This window comes from Crinia signifera, chromosome 3 (genome assembly GCF_055691185.1).
Source record: "Crinia signifera chromosome 3, ASM5569118v1, whole genome shotgun sequence".
NCBI lineage: Eukaryota > Metazoa > Chordata > Amphibia > Anura > Myobatrachidae > Crinia > Crinia signifera.
This window is the reverse complement of record NC_139219.1, coordinates 114,341,602-114,360,239: the sequence shown is the minus strand read 5'-3', so window position 1 is coordinate 114,360,239 and position 18,638 is coordinate 114,341,602. Positions and strand designations below refer to the sequence as shown.

The window sequence follows — 18,638 nt, the reverse complement described above, 5'->3', positions numbered from 1 at the left end:
GAGTCAAGCATTTGGACATTTTGAAGCCCGCGTATAATATGGAGTCCCAATCCTTTTCAGTAAATGTAACGTTTAGGTCTATTTCCTACTTCAACTGGGCTGGGAGCTTACCTTGTTTAGTGTTTGATATGAGGTGGTCGTACCATCGGGAGATTCCCCCCCTATGGGTCTGGCGTAACAGTCTAGAGGTGAGGATTTTGGGGGCAGGTTGAATCTCCGTGGGGCCAGTACGTAAGGACATAAGCCAGTGGCGTATCTGGAGATATTTATAAAAGTCATTTTTAGGTAGCCCATGTTCCTCCTGCAGTGTGGAGAACTGCAGCAGATGTCCCTCCCGTGCCATCTGCCCCAGAGAGGTAATCCACACTCTCATCCAGGTATCTAGTCTTAAATTTGGGATAAATGTAGAGATAGCGGATAGCGATAATTCAGCACATGGTAGGCTGATCTCCCCGCAATCCCCAAGCACCTCCGACCACGCCTCTAACGTCGTCTTAGTGGCCGAGCTAAGTTCAGTTTTATTAGGTACGGCCCGAGGGGGAACCCAGAGGAGGTCCCCCAAAGGGACGCCCAGTGTTAACAAATTTTCTAGGGTTACCCAGGGTTTCAATTTCTTGGTGTCTAGCCAGTCCCTAGCTTGGCTCAGTCTACAGGCAGAGTAATATTTTTCCACATCAGGGTATCCGACTCCTCCCAGGACCTTTGGTAAAGCCATCATTTTCCTGGATATTCTGGGTTTTGTGCCCTTCCAGATATATTTAGTGAACAGGGCATTAAAATTGCAAAACAGTGATCTGGGGGGTCTCCTAGGTATTGCTCTAAATAGATAAATAAGCTTATGGAGGAGGATCATTTTTGAGGCCGCCAATCTACCCAACCAAGAAATTTCGTGCATAGACCACTCTGAAATTAACTTACTGAGTGCTCCCAGGAGTGGCATATAGTTACATTCATTTACATATGAATCTTTGGTAACGTACACTCCCAGATATTTAATTGCTTTCGCCTGCCATGCATATCGGTAAAGGTCCTTCATGCGAGCTACAGAGGCAATAGGGATATTTAACGGCAGAGCCTCTGTCTCTGACGTGTTTAGCTTATAATAGGAGACTGAGGAATATGCCTCTAGAACTTCGTGCAATGCAGGCAGAGATACTTCAGGCTCTTGTAGGCAGAGGAGGACATCGTCAGCAAACAGGCATATTTTGTGAGATAAGCCGCCAATAATCGGACCATCAATCCAATTTTCTGCCCTGATTCTAGCCGCAAGAGGCTCCATGGCCAGGACAAAAATAAGCGGGGACAGGGGGCCTAGTTCCTTCTTGAAGCATTTAAAAAAATTTGATGGGTAACCATCCGGACCTGGGGCCTTATCATTTGGCAGGCTATCAATTGCCGCCTCTACCTCAAGCAACGTCCAGGGATCGTCCAAGGCCCGGCAGGTCCCAGAGTCTAACACAGGCAGATTGATGCTATCTAAAAAAGCATTAATATCCGTCTTAGTCGGTTGAGAAGTGTGCGAATTTCTATTGAAGTTATAAAGTTCAGCGTAGTATTCCGCGAAGGGGTCCACAACTCTAGCACCCCTGGAGTTGACCAGGAGGTCAACTTTGGCCCTGGCCCTCCTCCCTCTCAGTTTTCTAGCCAGGAGTCTCCCCGCCTTGTTGCCCAGCAGGTAATAGCGTTGATTAAATTTAGAGATATTTTTCTGTACCTCTCGTAGAGAAGCAGCATTGATCTTATCTCTAGTTTGAGTCAGGGCCGCGTAGATGTTTCTATCAGAAGGATTAGCCTTATGTTCTGCCTCCAATTTAACAAGGTCCTCCTCTGCCTTTGCCAATTCCCTAGTGCTTGCTTTCTTTAATCTGGCCGCTGCCTGAATTGCGGAACCCCTCACCACAGCCTTCAGTGCACACCAGTGATTGAAAGCTCCAGTGTCATCTATGTTGTTGGTAGACATATATATAGTGAAAGAGCATCTTGTATAGCCCTCCTTGATTCTGCGTGAATCAATGCCAGGCCTCCCAGCCTCCATGGGCCAGGGGGGGTTCGGAAAGATCTCATATCCCACACCAACAGCACCGGAAAATGGTCCGACCATGTAATGGGCAATATCTCGGCTTTGCTGACAGAAGCCAGAGTCCATTTGTCGGACAAAGCCAGATCTATTCTCGAGTACGTCCGGTGAGGATGCGAGAAAAAGGTATAGTCCCTAGTACCAGGATGCTTCGCTCGCCAATAGGTCGTATTCGTTAATAAGTTGCTTAAATATTTTTGAGTGGTCAGGGGGGCGGTGAGCACCACGTCTAGGGGAGCCTGTTTTATCCATAACCGGGTCTAGAACTAGGTTGAAATCTCCCAATATCAAAAGGGCCCCTTTAGAGTGTTTCTGTACTACCGAGAGGAGCTTCCTGCTAAATGCTATTTGGTTGGTGTTCGGGGCATAGCACGTGACTAGGGTAGTCTCGATTCCCTCTAGTTGACCTACTAAAATCAAGAACCTGCCCTCAGGGTCGGCGATTTGTGAGCCTACATTGAAAGAGCAAGAAGCAGATATCAGTATCGCCACTCCTGCTTTTTTCTGGGGACCATTTGCTGTAAAGCATTGTGGGTACCTATTATCATAGAACTTTGGAGGGGAAATTTTGGTGAAGTGGGTTTCTTGCACAGCAGCAACATGTGCTTTCAATTTATGAAAATAAGCCAACGCCAGCTTCCTTTTCTGGGGTGAGTTTAAGCCCTTGGCATTCAATGATACTATCTTAACCATCCTTGAAATTTTGGTTAATGCCTAAGAAACCTCTTAGTAACATCTCCAGCGCTATACAAGAGAGGAGTATCGAGCTGTGTGAGTTCTCTGGGGGCAAAGAGGTGACAGGACAGGACACATTAGGGGAGGACAAAGAGGGAAGAGTTAAGAGATAAAGAAAAAAGAAAACATAGCTAGCGACCCATGAGGGGGTCGAAGTGAGGTACCATCCCGGGGTCACCTCAACCATTAATCCAGGGGGGTAGTGGGCCCTGGCCCCGCAATCAGCACTGCACCCACCGCCTCAGAATTTAACAGTAGAATAGAGAATAGTGAGTCCATCCTATATAAGGGTAATGACCGTTGGATCCAATATATTCTGGAAACCAAAATGTCTTGAGCTATATAACGGTCACACAGTGTCCTATACAGTTCTTAAAGTTTGACGACTCTGTTAGAGACCTGACTCTAGACATATATGCAATTGGAGAGTGCCCATAGACAAACAGCATCTAAGTTCTTAGACTCATAACTGAAGATAGATTAATCGTGGCCTATTACCGGCCTATTGATGCAAACAACAATATAACTTAGCTTGTCTGGGTCAGTTCAGCCTAACACGGCCAGCTGAAGATCCGTAAAACTGTAACGAAAACTTATTCGAAATGCTAGTTAGGTTACACATAAATAGGCAGAAAGGAAAAACCCAACAAGTTAGCTTAGACCGTCTGTCTCTGGGCTTAGTTCCGTCAATAAGTAGATAGTCGGAAATACAGGGCCATCATCCCGCCAGCGACCAGTCCTGCTGAAGTCGCCGTGCGGGAGACGCGTCCTGGGTTGTTTCATTCAGCTTCCATTTTGTCAAAAGCTTCATACCCTCCTCTGCAGATGAGACCGATACTGTGGACCCTTACCGTTGGATCAGGAGTCGAGTTGGGAAAGCCCAGCGGTACAAGATGTTCGCCTTCCTGAGGGCCTGTGTCACGGGCTGTAGAGAGCGTCGTTTGAGTAAGGTCGCCCTGGAGAAATCTCCAAAGAGTTGTAGGGGCCCTAGGGCAGAGGCGGACTCCGCTGAGGGCCTTGCTGCTTTCAGAAGGGCCTCCTTAATATGAAAGTTATGTATCCTCATTAGCACATCTCTTGGAGCATCTTCCGGTGCCGTTCTAGCCTTGGGCAGTCTATGCACTCGATCTAACAAGAGGTCAGCGGGGGTAACTGATGGGAGCAGTTTCTTGAAAACGTCTAGAACATAATCATGGAGGCTACTGTTGGAGACATTTTCAGAAATGCCTCGGATTTTGATATTATTCCTCCAAGATCTGTCCTCCATGTCGACTAGTTTCTCCCTAAGTGTCGCAACCTCTTCCTCCAGAGCAGCGTGGGAGTCTATTAGTTTGTTATGAGAGCCCACCATCTCACCCATCTTGGTCTCAAGTGCGTCCGTACGTTCCCCCAGATTGTCAATCGACCGTTGACAGGACTGAATGGAGGTGCGAATTTCATTCATTACATCATCCCTCATTTGTGTTAACAATATCTTCAAGTTACCCACAGTCAGGGCAGCATCGTCCGGGATCTCCGAACGGGCTGGGGGGCCCGATGGGGCACCCTGTGGAGGGGGCGAGTCTGCCGGGGTCGTGTAGAGAGGGTGTTAGCTACCAACCCGCCCTCGGATCTCCTGGGGGATGGTTTGAAGAAGGGTACCTGGGGTACTGTCTTGGACACTTTGGACCTCTTGGAAGGCATACTGGCTGGTATAACAATATATAGGGCCAACCGAAGTAGATTTTTAGTTGCAGAGGAGAGGCAGGTTGAGTCAGGGATATTCAAAATAAATCATTCAGAGTAACCACATTCAGGATAGACTCTATGGTTTACATAGGGACATTGCGGATCGCGGGGCTCTTAGGTTCAGCAGGTCAACAGTAAGCACTCATACCAGCCGGACGAGGCTTATAAAGAGTATGTCGTGGGGGCCTGCCACCAGAGTCCGGGGTGTTCCAGCTAGCATAGACCTTAAAGGGGGAGGCGCACCCGGCGTGCCAGCTCCCCCGGGGGGTATCCCCTTTTGGGCTGCGGGATCCGCCGGAAATGGCAGGCCAGGCACAGATCAGTTGCTACTATAACAGCTTCAGATAGGGGGCGCAGAGGGTATAGCAGGTCCTAGGACCGTCTCAGTAACACAGGGTGGGTGTATCTGACTGTCTGCCACTGTCCAGCGTCAGGGTGACAGAGATCTTTCTGTGTGGCCTCTGGCTGCTTAGGCTTCCCACTGCTTCTTTAGTTTAATGTCCAGTAGGCCCCTCCAATCCCCAGTCAGATACAGGCCTCCCAGGTGCCCAGCTCCCCCTCACCTCTCTTCTGTGTGGGTGCCTGTGGGTACAGGCACAGGTGCAGCTGCTTCAAGCTCCGGAGGTTCCCCTCCGCTTCTACAGGCACTGCAGGCCTGGACGCCGGGTAGGCCGTGCTCCCTCCTCGTCTGCCGCGGGCTCCCCTCTGCCTCGTTTTAACTCTCCCCGCCGCTGTATCGCCAGGGGGGGCCTCTCCAGTTCTCCTCCGGCCGCCCCTGTGCGTTCCGGTCCGCGAGCCGCCGGTCTCCAACCAAATCTAGGCCCCGGCTCCGTCCGGCTAGGCCGCAACCCGCGGCAGCACTTACAAGCACTGCCCGGCTCCGCAACCGTCACCAGGACGTCCCGGGTAGTCTGCGCTGAGGTGGCGGTGCTCCGATGGGCCCCGGTAGGTTAGTGGGAGCCCGATGGACAAGGATTTTAACCGGGAGAAGCGGGAGCTCCCGAGAAAGCCGTCCTCCCTGTTGGTCGGCTAGGCCAGGCCCCCCCCCCAAAATCTGTAATTTTACCCACGGCTATCCGTACATGCGGTCATGTCAGAGAGTCTGATGCTGCGGCCGCCTGCTGAGAGCGCATTCAGGGCTCTTTACATTGTCGGCTAAGGCTGCTGGCTGGGAGCGGGAGCCGCTGTGGACAGCGGGAGATGCCACCATTACGCACATGGTACCTCTGAAGATTGTGATACCTTGGCTTGCTGGAGAGGTTCCCAGAGTGTCTGATATTGGCAACTTCCTGTAAACTGCTGCTGCAATCCAGGGGAGCTCAGTGCAGTGGGAATTTTGACCTTGGAGTGCTCAGTGCATGGGCAGTATGTTGCCATCCTGGTGTCCTCTTGTGTACTGGGACTGTGTGCAACACATAATATCTATATCATTATTTGGCTACAGTCTGCTGGCTGCTCTGACTCCTTAATTACTGTGGTTTGTACTTGCTACTAATTATTTACAAATTATCTTCTTGATTCACCTTTTTATACACTTATATACTATCCTCACTTCTTTTAATGGGGAAGTCTCGCCAGTCCTCAACGGCGGCCCACTTGGAGAACTTTTTTCGGTACCCAATCCTAAAGATACCTCAGCTGAGCAGGACCCCGATCCTCAGACTCCCCCTTCCCCAGAAAGTCATCCTGATAAAGATTCTCCTGATGTTATGGTGCAGGTGTTAGAAGCAGTGATGGCGAGTGAGACTAGACTCGTGTATCAAATTGCAGTGCAGTCTGACCGGTCAATTATTTACCATGAACTCAAAAAAGTAAGGGAAAAGGATGGGGATCGGGAAATATGTACCTCAACGTTGGAGGATCGTCTCTCCCCTTTATCTGTCAATGTATTTACAATAGTACATTTAGACACTACAGTACATTTACAGCTGTCCAGGGGAACAGGGCTGGATATGGAGGGCCGCCTGAGGCAGAACAACATCCGCTTGGTTGCGCTGCCATAAGGGAAGGAGGGCTCCGATGCGGAGAAGTTCCTGGGAAGGTGGCTTGTGGATATATTTAGAGCATAATCTTTTTTCCTGCTATTTGCAGTGGAAAGTGAACGAGTTCCCTTTAGACCCCTGCCCCCTGGCGCACCTCAACTTACATTTATTACTAAGATTCTCATCTACCGGGACAGATATGCTATTCCCAGTTTAAGGGCCCAATGATGATTAATGGCTCTAAGATATCAGTGTTTACAGATTTTGCCATGGAGATACAAAAAAAGCGTGCACCAAATCTTCCTATGAACCGATGCCTGAGAGAGTTGAATATTTCGTATGCCATGTTGTTTCCCTCTAGTTTAAGAATAGTCAGTGATAGTGAAGTTTTTCACCACTCCCAGAGAGGCAGCAACGTGGTTGGATACTCATAGACCAGCAAGGCTGACTCTTGGGGACAACCTGGATGAGTAATCTTGTTCCCTCTAATGGGATTTATGTTGCTGCCTTGACCCCATTTCTTCATGACCTTTTTTTGTTTTATTTTTAATATAACCAATATCTGATTACATCTTGTAGAGACGTGTTTCTGAGCGGTAGCACCACCTTCACTACTTATATACTTTAAAACCCGCAGGGGTATCCACAACCTCTAAATAATACAGAGGATACTGTATGTTATGCTTGCCGGGCGGAGAGCTCAAGCTTCTGTCCTGTTGTCACTGTATTTTTTGTCGCCACTGGGCGTGTTAGGCTGTAAATTAGGTTCTTTGTAGGGATTTTTGTTTTAGGGATTTGAGTAAGCCTCAGTTCAGGCTGGTGTGCAGGGTGCAATGTTTTTATTTTTGTTATTTGCTGTATTGCTGTGTAATTATGAAAAGTGTCATGTTGGTTCTCTTTGAATATGCTGGTACTCAACTGTCAGTTTGTCTGGGGTGTTGATGTAGTGCTTAGTATATTTTTCATATACAGTATGTAGCTCATGACTCCCGTTACTTTTAACTTTGTATTCTGGACTGTAAGGGGCTTTAATGATAAGATCAAACAGTCATTGTCGTGTAGCCCAATCAAACGCTATGGTTCAGATATTGTTTGTTTAATGGAGACTTAATTGGTTGGTGCTAAAATTTTATCTATGAAGAAACCCTGGGTGGCTGGGTTACCATTCCATGCATACCTCTGTTTCTAGGGGAGGTATCTGTTTTAGTCCGCAAAACTGTTTAGTGTAGATCAGGTACAAATTGATCTGTGGGGATGATATGTATTTTTACATTGTAAAATTCACTATATGCCCTTATTGCTACTAGCTGTCTGTATACCATCACCGTATTCTAATGATATACCTAAAAAAAGTGGTTGGTTTCCTTGCCCATTTTCCTGACACTCGTGCCCTGTTCCTTGGGGACTTTAACTCTTGAGTGCCAACATCTCTGTAAGAGATGTGCAAAATATGTGCTAAAAATGCCAGCATCGCTCACATTTGTTATATAAATGAACCTAGAAATCAGTCTAGGTCGACAGGGCAATTATGTCGACATGGGTTAGTTTCACAGTCAAAAGGTCGACATTGGGTTTTTCACTGTTTTTTTGAGCCGACATGTGCCGACAGGTGGTATTTCATGCCCTACCATCCACAAGGGCGTGGTGGGAGAGCCCAAAGCATGGCGAGTGCAACTAGCTATGTGAAGGGACGCGGTGCACTTTTTTTTTTGCAAAACAATTTTATTGTCATTTTCAATAAAAAGTAGTAGAAATTGTATATGATAGTTACAGAAAAAGAAAATTCTAAAGAATAAACAGCGATATTCCTCAAATAATCAAGCATGTATATGGATGTTTTTGTTCTCTTGACATGACCCATTTGCCTTCACTGATTAAGACATTTGCATTCAGCGACCAATGGACAAACACTCTGATTAGATTAAAATAGTAAATTTGGTGGTCAGAGTCACAGGACCAGAAAATTCCCATTGTAATATTGGGTCATATAGTGATCAGAAAAATTACTCAGGCTTCATGCAGATACGAGATTACATTTGCAATCTTATCAGAGATCGCTTTTAGGAGAAACATAACTATATAAAACACATTGAAAGAGTATAATAATGGGGAAAGGAAAGAGTGGGGAGGGAAGGAGGGGGGGGGGATGATTTATCAGACACAGACCATTGTTAACTGTGAAAACCCCAGGACTGTCGACCTAACCCATGTTGATCTAATGACCCTGTCGACCATATGACCCTGTCGACCTAACCCATGTCGACCTAGACTTATGTCGACCGTCCTGCATGTCAACCTAGACACATGTCGACCGGATGGTGTCGACCTAATGACTGTCTATCAACTTCCTGGTGACCAACTGATCCACACCTGGGCTGTATGTACTAAGCTTGAAAAGTGATAAAATGGAGAGTGATAAACCACCAACCAATCAGCTCTTACCTGTCCTTATTCAAACTCAGCCTGTGATATGGCAGTTAAGAGCTGATTGACTGGTGGTTTATCACTCTCCATTTTATCACTTTTCAAGCTTAGTACATCTGGCCCTATATTTCGTATATAAGGTAAATGTTACAGGTCATTATGAATAAAAATATTTGGCAATTTTCACACCTATTTTGACAAATTCACTTGGTAATCAAAGGGGTAATAATGTCTTAAACTCTGATAATGACAGATTTAATAGGTCGCTGGTGGATCCAAGACGTAGTGTGGGTCAATTCTCTGTTAATGGAGGGGATGGAGACAGATGTGAGGAGACTAAAAAAATCCCCAAACCAAACAATATATGTGTTTCTCCCCTGCCTATTTTGCCTTTTCTAGGATAGACCTGGTTTTAATGTCACCTACAGTACCTTGATTTAGAGAACTCCCTCTGTGACACATGAAGCTAGGGGTATATCAGCCAATTCCCCTCTGGCGTTACAGCTAGATGTGGGAGGTCAAAGAGGTCAATCCTTCTGGAAGCTGAATCCATTCTGGCTTACCCGTATGGGCTCAGGTTCTGAGTTGGAGCCCACCTGGCATCAATTCTTAGAGATTAATAAGGGGAAAGCCACTTTTACTATATATACATTGGTATATATTTAAATCGTTTATATGTGGCACCCTCATTCTTAAGCTGGGTACACATATATACAATTGTCGGGCCGTTCTTTCGTTCTGGGTCGGACAGCCGTTCAATTGTATATGTGTGTACGCTGTCCCGTACGAGCGATAAACGGCAAAAAACTGTCTTGACCGTCCATACTCGGTCGGTCGACGGTTCTTTGCTGTTTAATTTTCATCCGACAGGACGGCCTCATATCAGTGCAAAAGTGCAGTGTGTACGCACGTTCGACCGATATGCTGCCGTCCTTGCGACTATACTGCCAAAGCTGGAACGCCCATTAGGGTAGCTGCACTTAAATCCTACTACAAACAAGAAGAAACAGATATTGAGGTTTTTGCAGATCCCACGAAATTCAGTACTTGGATGATGGTCTTGATGAATCTATTTGGAGGCTCAAATATTATGGACAAATTGTTTAACTGAGAGCTGATTATAGAATGCTATTTGCTAGTCATTCACAGTATGCTACGGGTGATATGCCAGGTAGCTACTTAGCTAGACTTGCAAATGCTGAAAAGGCTACAAATACTGTGGTCGACTTAATGGGCTCTGAAAATGTAACACTGACCCTGACCCCTGATATAGCTGAGGAGTTTCTCATTTTTCAAGCTCTTGCATTATCATACAAATGTACTTATCTGTTATATCCATGCCAATGTTAACACTAGAGGCGAGAAAATATCTTGACTCTCCCCTCTCAGCCATTGAGATAGAAACAGCTATTAAATCCTTCCCGGGAGGTAAGGCGCTGGGCCTAGATGGCATACCCCTGTAGTTATTTAATAAATATGGAATTGTTTGTCTAGGTTGCTAACACTATTTAATGCACTGTTTAATAGTGGTTCTCTCTCACGGTCCATGTCCAAGGATCTCATCATTGTATTGTTAAAACCAGATAAGGACTAGTTGAGTCCTATAGGCAGATCTCTCTATAAAGGTTTTTTCAACTGATAAATGATGATCAAACTTTCTTTATGCCAGGCAAATCTAGGGCAATACATTTAAGACCACTGTTCACACTGTTGCAGGGCAGGGGATGCTAGCTTTTCCATTATAGTCTCCTTTGATGCCGCAAAGGTGTTTGACTTGTTGAAGTGGTTGTTCCTATGGGAGGCTATGGGATAGTTCTGTATCGGGCGTCACTACTGGGTAAAGTTGCTTTACTCTTCCCCGATGGCAAGGGTGACAGGTAATGGCTTTTTTTCATTGTATTTCTTCCTTGCGAGGGGCACCAGAGAGGGTTGGTCCCAGTTACCCAACTTATTTTACATTGGCCATAAAACCTATGACTTCTCTCATAAAAGCTAATACAAATATTATGGGTAGAAAGATAACCCTTTCACTGCGCTAGAATAAGATTCCGAGGTGGCACCACTATAAGTCCCCCCTGTTAGTGGGGGAAGAAGAAAAGTACACGCAGCAGAGATATAGAGTGCGCCTTCTCATGTGTCACCACCACCACCACCTTAAATTGTTAGGTGTAAAATTGATAGAATTGATCAATTTCAAAAGATATTTATACAATTTATTAAAAAATCAATAAAAGGCAAATTTCCAGCATTGTTTCATTCATATGAAGTCATATTTTCCATCATCCCAATAAACTGATGCGTTTTGTCACTTGGACTTCATCAGGGGTATAACAAAAAAGACTCTAGGGTGGTGAAAAACAGAAATTGGCTTAGATACTTGAAGCTAGGTAATCATTTAACATATATGGTATCATTTTATAATGGTATACATACCAATGGAAAAAAGCTTCAGATTAAAAGAAATGACTAGGCTGGTTCTTCTGTGATTCTTGAACCGACTAGAATTAAGATTCTGCAATTTTTATAGCAACATAATTAGAAGATGAGCTCATCAAAGATTAATTCATCAAAAGATTATTTTAAGAGGTGAATGGAGGTGTAGGTACATACCAGTAACGATGTAAGATGGGGCAAAAATAGGGTGATGTGTGGAGAGGTACAGTATATCCGTCAATCCTCTCCAAAATACAATTGAAGTTCATGTGACCAATAAAATTTGTTGGGGCGACCATATTATTAATTACATATGTATACTTCATGATTCCACTGCAGACTAGCCTAAATTTGATGTATACATGTATAAATGGACATGTGCTTACACAATATGTAACTTATGTGACTTGGATGATTTTTAGATAATTGCACAGTAAGTCACTTCTGTGACTTAGGGGGAGTTGAAGTGAATTGCGCTGCTGATTTAATAAATAATAATAAGAACACACTGGTTTGGCTGAATTAAAAATGGATGCTGGACACACTGTTCTTTTTGCAAATTTTATATGGAAAAAATATATATAACTAATACATAGACATACATTTATTACATTACATAAACACAATACTAAAAATTATTCATGAATTGGGATCCCAGTATTATAAGCTATAATAGCTTTTGCGCATTTTCAGCAATGTAAATTGTTTCAACAGGATTGTCCAGAAATATGCATATGGTGGTAATTTGCAGTACCAGATAGGGGGAAAAGTCCAATTTATGCACAGTATGGATTTACTGCATGGAGACTGACCGGTAAATTCAAATCACAGGGGATAGTGTGCAGTCACAGGTTTTATATATTATTTATGCTCACCCTGGGGGATAGAACTTTCTCCGTGCTGATTTACGGGAGTCTCCAGCGAGCGGTCCCAGTTGTTATGGGGATGGAGTTCCTTCCAGATGTAGCTATCACTCCTCTCGGCAGCACGCCGTTGTAACCTGCCTGTAGTCAGAGACGGGTTCACCGTCCTGCCCACGGCGGCGTAAGGAGTGACTTGGGCGGTGGATGGAGTACTCCGCTCTGTGGTGAGCCAAGGTTTCCTCACTGTAGCGTGGAGAACGGTTGATGTGGACAGCTGATTGCCAGCAGAGAGGAGTGAAGCTGCACTTCAGCTGGGGGGTAGAAACAGTGTCAGCGGTGAGCCTGTGCTGCGGTGGTCCCGGTTAGCGTGAAGCGGCTGAATGCCGGCAGCGTGAAACGGGCTGCGATTCAACTATGGATCAAGTTGGGGTTTGCTGAGTGGATCTCCGATTCAGATGTGATGATGACGTCAACGCGTTTCGTTCCCGTAGTCAGCTGGGAACTTTTTTTGTCTTGAAAAAGTTCCCAGCTGACTACGGGAACGACACGCGTCTCTGACTACAGGCAGGATACACTGGCGTGCTGCCGAGAGGAGTGATAGCTACATCTGGAAGGAACTCCATCCCCATAACAACTGGACCGCTCGCTGGAGACTCCTGCAAATCAGCACGGAGAAAGTTCTATCCCCCAGGGTGAGCATAAATAATATATAAGACCTGTGACTGCACACTATCCCCTGTGATTTGAATTTACCGGTTAGTCTCCATGCAGTAAATCCATACTGTGCATAAATTGGACTTTTCCCCCTATCTGGTACTGCAAATTACCACCATATGCATATTTCTGCACAATCCTGTTGAAACAATTTACATTGCTGAAAATGCGCAAAAGCTATTATAGCTTATAATACTGGGATCCCAATTCATGAATCATTTTTAGTATTGTGTTTATGTAATGTAATAAATGTATGTCTATGTATTAGTTATATATATTTTTTCCATATAAAATTTGCAAAAAGAACAGTGTGTCCAGCATCCATTTTTTATTCAGCCAAACCAGTGTGTTCTTATTATTATTTATTAAATCAGCAGCGCAATTCACTTCAACTCCCCCAATTTTCTCTTTTCTAATGTGAGTCTAGACGGGCTCACAGAAGTGCATGCTGCAGCTGTAAAACTCCACTAATTATTAATTTAGTTCATTTGAACCTAATCAAAACTACTGAGCGCCAGGAGGTGTGTCTAGGAGGGGTCCATCCTAGCTCTACTCCGGTCCACACTCACCCTCTGTCTCACTTCTGTGACTTTGACATAATATGCTTATACATCAAATAGGTTCTGCAAAGGGGTATGTCCACAATGGATCGAATTTACAATATTATTAAAAACTTCTAAAGCATTATAATCAGCCGTACATTCCACAATTTAGATCCTGTAGCGAGGCTTTGCTACAATAGGTAACAATCAGCCATACATTCTAAAGGTCTACAAACAATACAAATTCTGCAGGGAAGCTTTGCTACAATTGGCAACAATATAACACAGATATTTACAGAGTTTCTGACATACACTGTCATAATGGTTCAATGAGAGACTACAAGTCCCATAATAACATTCCATATACTTATATAGAGGCAAACTGGTCAAAGAAGGTATTAGAATGACTCACCACAGCAGAGAAATATTCCTATCATGCCACTCCAATAGCTGCACATATCAGCTGGGGCACGCTGGGCTAGTATATATAGTACTTGTCCCGGTGCGTCACTTCCGGTTCAGCGATTTGATCTAGATTTCAATACTATTATTATTATTATTAGCCTTTAATGTGGTCCGCTGTGGGTGGTGGGTATATTTTAGATGTGGGGGTCCCTCCGGCGTGATGCTTGTGTCTGTACAGTGTCTGCGCATCGCCCCAGAGTGGGCATGCGTTCAATATGCGTTCCAAGGGGTACTTCTGCCCAGAAGTCATCCCTATTCAAGCTTAGCTTAGCACAAATGTGCTCCACCAAACATGGAAATTTTGGAGCCAGTTTTTTTGGTTCCTAGTGGAACAAATATTATGGGGTACACTTTAGGACCTAGAATTTGTAATAGCAGAATATTATTTGCTACAAAAATAAAGATAAGTCCAAGCGCAAGGTGTAAGGAGCAATGAAGGTTTACTTCCAGGTAAAAGCATAAAGCATTAATCAGAAAAGTACAGGCTGTAAGGCACAGCTCACAACTATACTGATCCACAAGAAGCTCTGCCCTTGGGGGTCAGAGTACAAAACTTTTCATTAACATCAAACACAAGGGTGATAAGGTCAATTCTCTGATGTCTTCTATTGGGTAGTCCCCTTTGGTAGCTGGAAGCTGGTTGGAGGGCAGCTTGGTCCTTTGTTAACATCCATGAGGCTGCACACAGGTTTAACCAGTTCCAGGCAGGGGTCTCCCACCCTTCATTCTTATTGTATTCAATTATCAGTAATTATCTATATCTATAACTCTAAAACTAAACAAGTTATCATACTAACAATCATATATATATATATATATATATATATATATATATATATATATATATAGACATTGTAGGGGCTCTGCACACACTAAATTAACTGATAATAAATAGAGGAGATTTGGTTCATGAATTGATCAATGCATTTAAGCCTGCAGGTCCTAACACTATCGCTGAAAATGGCTACAATACACATAGCTATCACATCAATGTTTGATTCGAGGCATGCTATCTGGTCTAAGGCTCACAGCACACTATGCTTTTATATGTGAGCAGTTACCAACACACCTGTCACTAATCATCTAGGGAAATGGTTAACATAAGCTATGGAGTCTTAGCTAAAACAGGGTGCATGAGAGAATGTGACCACAATAAGACCAATTTAAAAAATTAATCTAATAAACAATATATACACTAAACCTTGGCACTCACCTTTCCTAGTTTTGGGGTGCCCTATGGCTTGTGACCACATTGTTTAAACAGACATTGTATTGGCTCTGCACACACTAAATTAACTGATAATAAATAGTGGAGATTTGGTTCATGAATTGATCAGTGCATTTAAGCCTGCTGCCCCCTTCACGGGACCCCACTTTTCTGCAGGTCCTAACACTATCGCTGAAAATGGCTACAACACAGCACAGCTCACAACTATACTGATCCACAAGAAGCTCTGCCCTTGGGGGTCAGAGTACAAAACTTTTCATTAACATCAAACAAAAGGGTGATAAGGTCAATTCTCTGATGTTTTCTATTGGGTAGTCCCCTTTGGTAGCTGGAAGCTGGTTGGAGGGCAGCTTGGTCCTTTGTTAACATCCATGAGGCTGCACACAGGTTCAACCAGTTCCAGGCAGGGGTCTCCCACCCTTCATTCTTATTGTATTCAACTATCAGTAATTATCTATATCTATAACTCTAAAACTAAACAAGTTATCATACTAACAATCATATATATATATATATATATATATATATATATATATATATATATATATATACCAACAATAGTGTCTTCAGCGCCCCAACTTTGTAATGTCCAACATATATTTCAATAAAAATATTTCAAAAAATATATTGACAAATTGCAGTGGTTCTTTTATAAGAAGCTTTTCTTTTTATTTTCAGTACATCTGACCAACACCCAACGCGTTTCGTCTCGTTAGAGACTTCATCAGGGGTACATGATCTAAAATATAACATACATTTTATAAGATACATAACTTTTTTAGGACATTACATTCATATAAAACATGATATTCATTATAAAAATTGATAAGAGTACATATGTAGTACCTAAATAATACATAAAAGTATATATAATAAGAAAAAGATGAGACTAGGATAAAGGAGGATGAAGAGGACCAATTATTTTACACATACAGTTTTTAGAGGAATATTAAAGGTACATACCTTAGAATAAACAAAGTATATTTGACCCTTCTGGGTCAGGAGATAAAGATAGCGCAAAAGAACCGTAGTTAGGGTCTCAATGTGACACCTCAGAAGACAGTAGGTGTTATAGAAACCTAATAATATGGTAAAGAATGGGGTATTTATTTTTATTTTTATTTTTAAACCATATAAAAAAAAGATTTTTATCCTTTCTATTCCCTTAATGGTACATACCTTCTTATATTTTTAAGATGTTTAATTTATCAGATGTCTTTGACAATATATTTAGAGCTTGAATGAAGAACCTAATGAGGAAGATATATATGTATATATATGTACCATCATTCGAGGCATAAAATCATAATGATAGTAGTGGATACATAAGCGTACAATAGCATACCTAATTAGGGCAAATCCAGATTTTATCCCAATGTGTCCAAGAAAGTAAGATCTTTTCTTTCTATTAGACCTACAATTATACAGAATTTTTACAGAATTTCAGCATAATAACCAAAGCCATCATTTTCAAATTAAAAATAGATTCTATCCTAAATGGTGGTAGAATTATTACCAAAAAGAAAAAATAAAAAAGAAAAAAATTACCAAAAAGAAAAAGTAAAAATTACCAAAAGAATTACCAAAAAATTGGTCTTACCCTGTGTCAGAGGAAAGGTGTGCACTCATTGGGATCCAGACTGCAAGTGATTTTAGATGGATCTGGCCTCTCTATATATAGGGCCTGTCTGTGATGTCACTTCCTATTTGAGAAAATATTTTATTTTTGTTTTTCTATATATAAATATAATGTAATTCACCTTTTTCCGCCATAGTTTTATGACTTACTTGGTCTTTTTTAACTTTATTAAAGTTTAAACATATTTCAGATACATTTTTTTATTTTTTAATTTTTAGAAACATTAAATCTTACTTAATTATCTTTAATTTTAAATAGTGATAGTGTATATAACTAGTGCGTATGGTGGAGATTATCCATCTGTATTATTATGATGTTTTGAATTTTAGAAGTCCGTTTTTTATCTTAATTAGGTCGTTTGCGTTCCACCTGTAACGGGGTGGAACGCACCGCCATTTTGTTTTCCTATCCTCGCGTTCTAAATGCGGAAACAGATTAGACTGCGTTCCACCTAGAATGAAGTGGAGCGCACCGTCACACTGTTCTGTGATCTACGCCGTAGATGCGGAAGTGGTCCCTGCTTTCAGCTCTCTTCTATTTTACAGCTGAAGCGTGTCATTAGTGATATATTTAAGTGCGTGCGTGTATCTTATTAATTTTATATCCCTTAGGGCGTTTTATGTGTATATTAATTTATTGCTGGATACAAGACTATGCTATTGTACGCTTATGTATCCACTACTATCATTATGATTTTATGCCTCGAATGATGGTACATATATATACATATATATCTTCCTCATTAGGTTCTTCATTCAAGCTCTAAATATATTGTCAAAGACATCTGATAAATTAAACATCTTAAAAATATAAGAAGGTATGTACCATTAAGGGAATAGAAAGGATAAAAATCTTTTTTATATGGTTTAAAAATAAAAATAAAAATAAATACCCCATTCTTTACCATATTATTAGGTTTCTATAACACCTACTGTCTTCTGAGGTGTCACATTGGGACCCTAACTACGGTTCTTTTGCGCTATCTTTATCTCCTGACCCAGAAGGGTCAAATATACTTTGTTTATTCTAAGGTATGTACCTTTAATATTCCTCTAAAAACTGTATGTGTAAAATAATTGGTCCTCTTCATCCTCCTTTATCCTAGTCTCATCTTTTTCTTATTATATATACTTTTATGTATTATTTAGGTACTACATATGTACTCTTATCAATTTTTATAATGAATATCATGTTTTATATGAATGTAATGTCCTAAAAAAGTTATGTATCTTATAAAATGTATGTTATATTTTAGATCATGTACCCCTGATGAAGTCTCTAACGAGACGAAACGCGTTGGGTGTTGGTCAGATGTACTGAAAATAAAAAGAAAAGCTTCTTATAAAAGAACCACTGCAATTTGTCAATATATTTTTTGAAATATTTTTATTGAAATATATGTTGGACATTACAAAGTTGGGGCGCTGAAGACACTATTGTTGGTGTATTTGGTTTGTTCTATCCTTACTAGTAGGGGATAGAGTGTCAACAGCGACCACCTAATATTGTATTTTAAAAAAGCGCAAGCTTTAGGGATTTTTGTATTTATATATATATATATATATATATATGTAGAAGAAATATAGAACAGTGCGCTGAACACGAGGAAAACGTCCACATATAAATAGGATAACCTCTTTTATCCGACACCAATAGTCCAATCCTCCTTAGGATAATTTCATCAGCAAGGCACTTAGGATTTTAATCCCAGTAGCTCCGTCTCCCGTAAAGTGATTACACCTGTATCCAGCAGGTAGAAGAATTCAGTTTAAAAGGTTTATTGAACATGTAACATAAAAACAGAGGAA

At 42.2% G+C, this 18,638-nt stretch overlaps 1 protein-coding gene and 1 long non-coding RNA gene across 3 annotated transcripts in view; one reads left to right on the top strand and one right to left on the bottom strand.

The window, feature by feature from the left end:
- GNG4 (G protein subunit gamma 4) overlaps nt 1-18,638 on the top strand; it is a 77,301-nt gene that overhangs the window by 4,175 nt on the left and 54,488 nt on the right. The window lies entirely within an intron of this gene.
- On the bottom strand, nt 16,380-16,838 carry LOC146062552 (uncharacterized). Its single transcript, XR_014471385.1, has 3 exons — nt 16,792-16,838; nt 16,537-16,605; nt 16,380-16,441 (listed from the first exon to the last, which is right to left on the bottom strand). It is a non-coding gene; the product is annotated as an uncharacterized LOC146062552 (long non-coding RNA).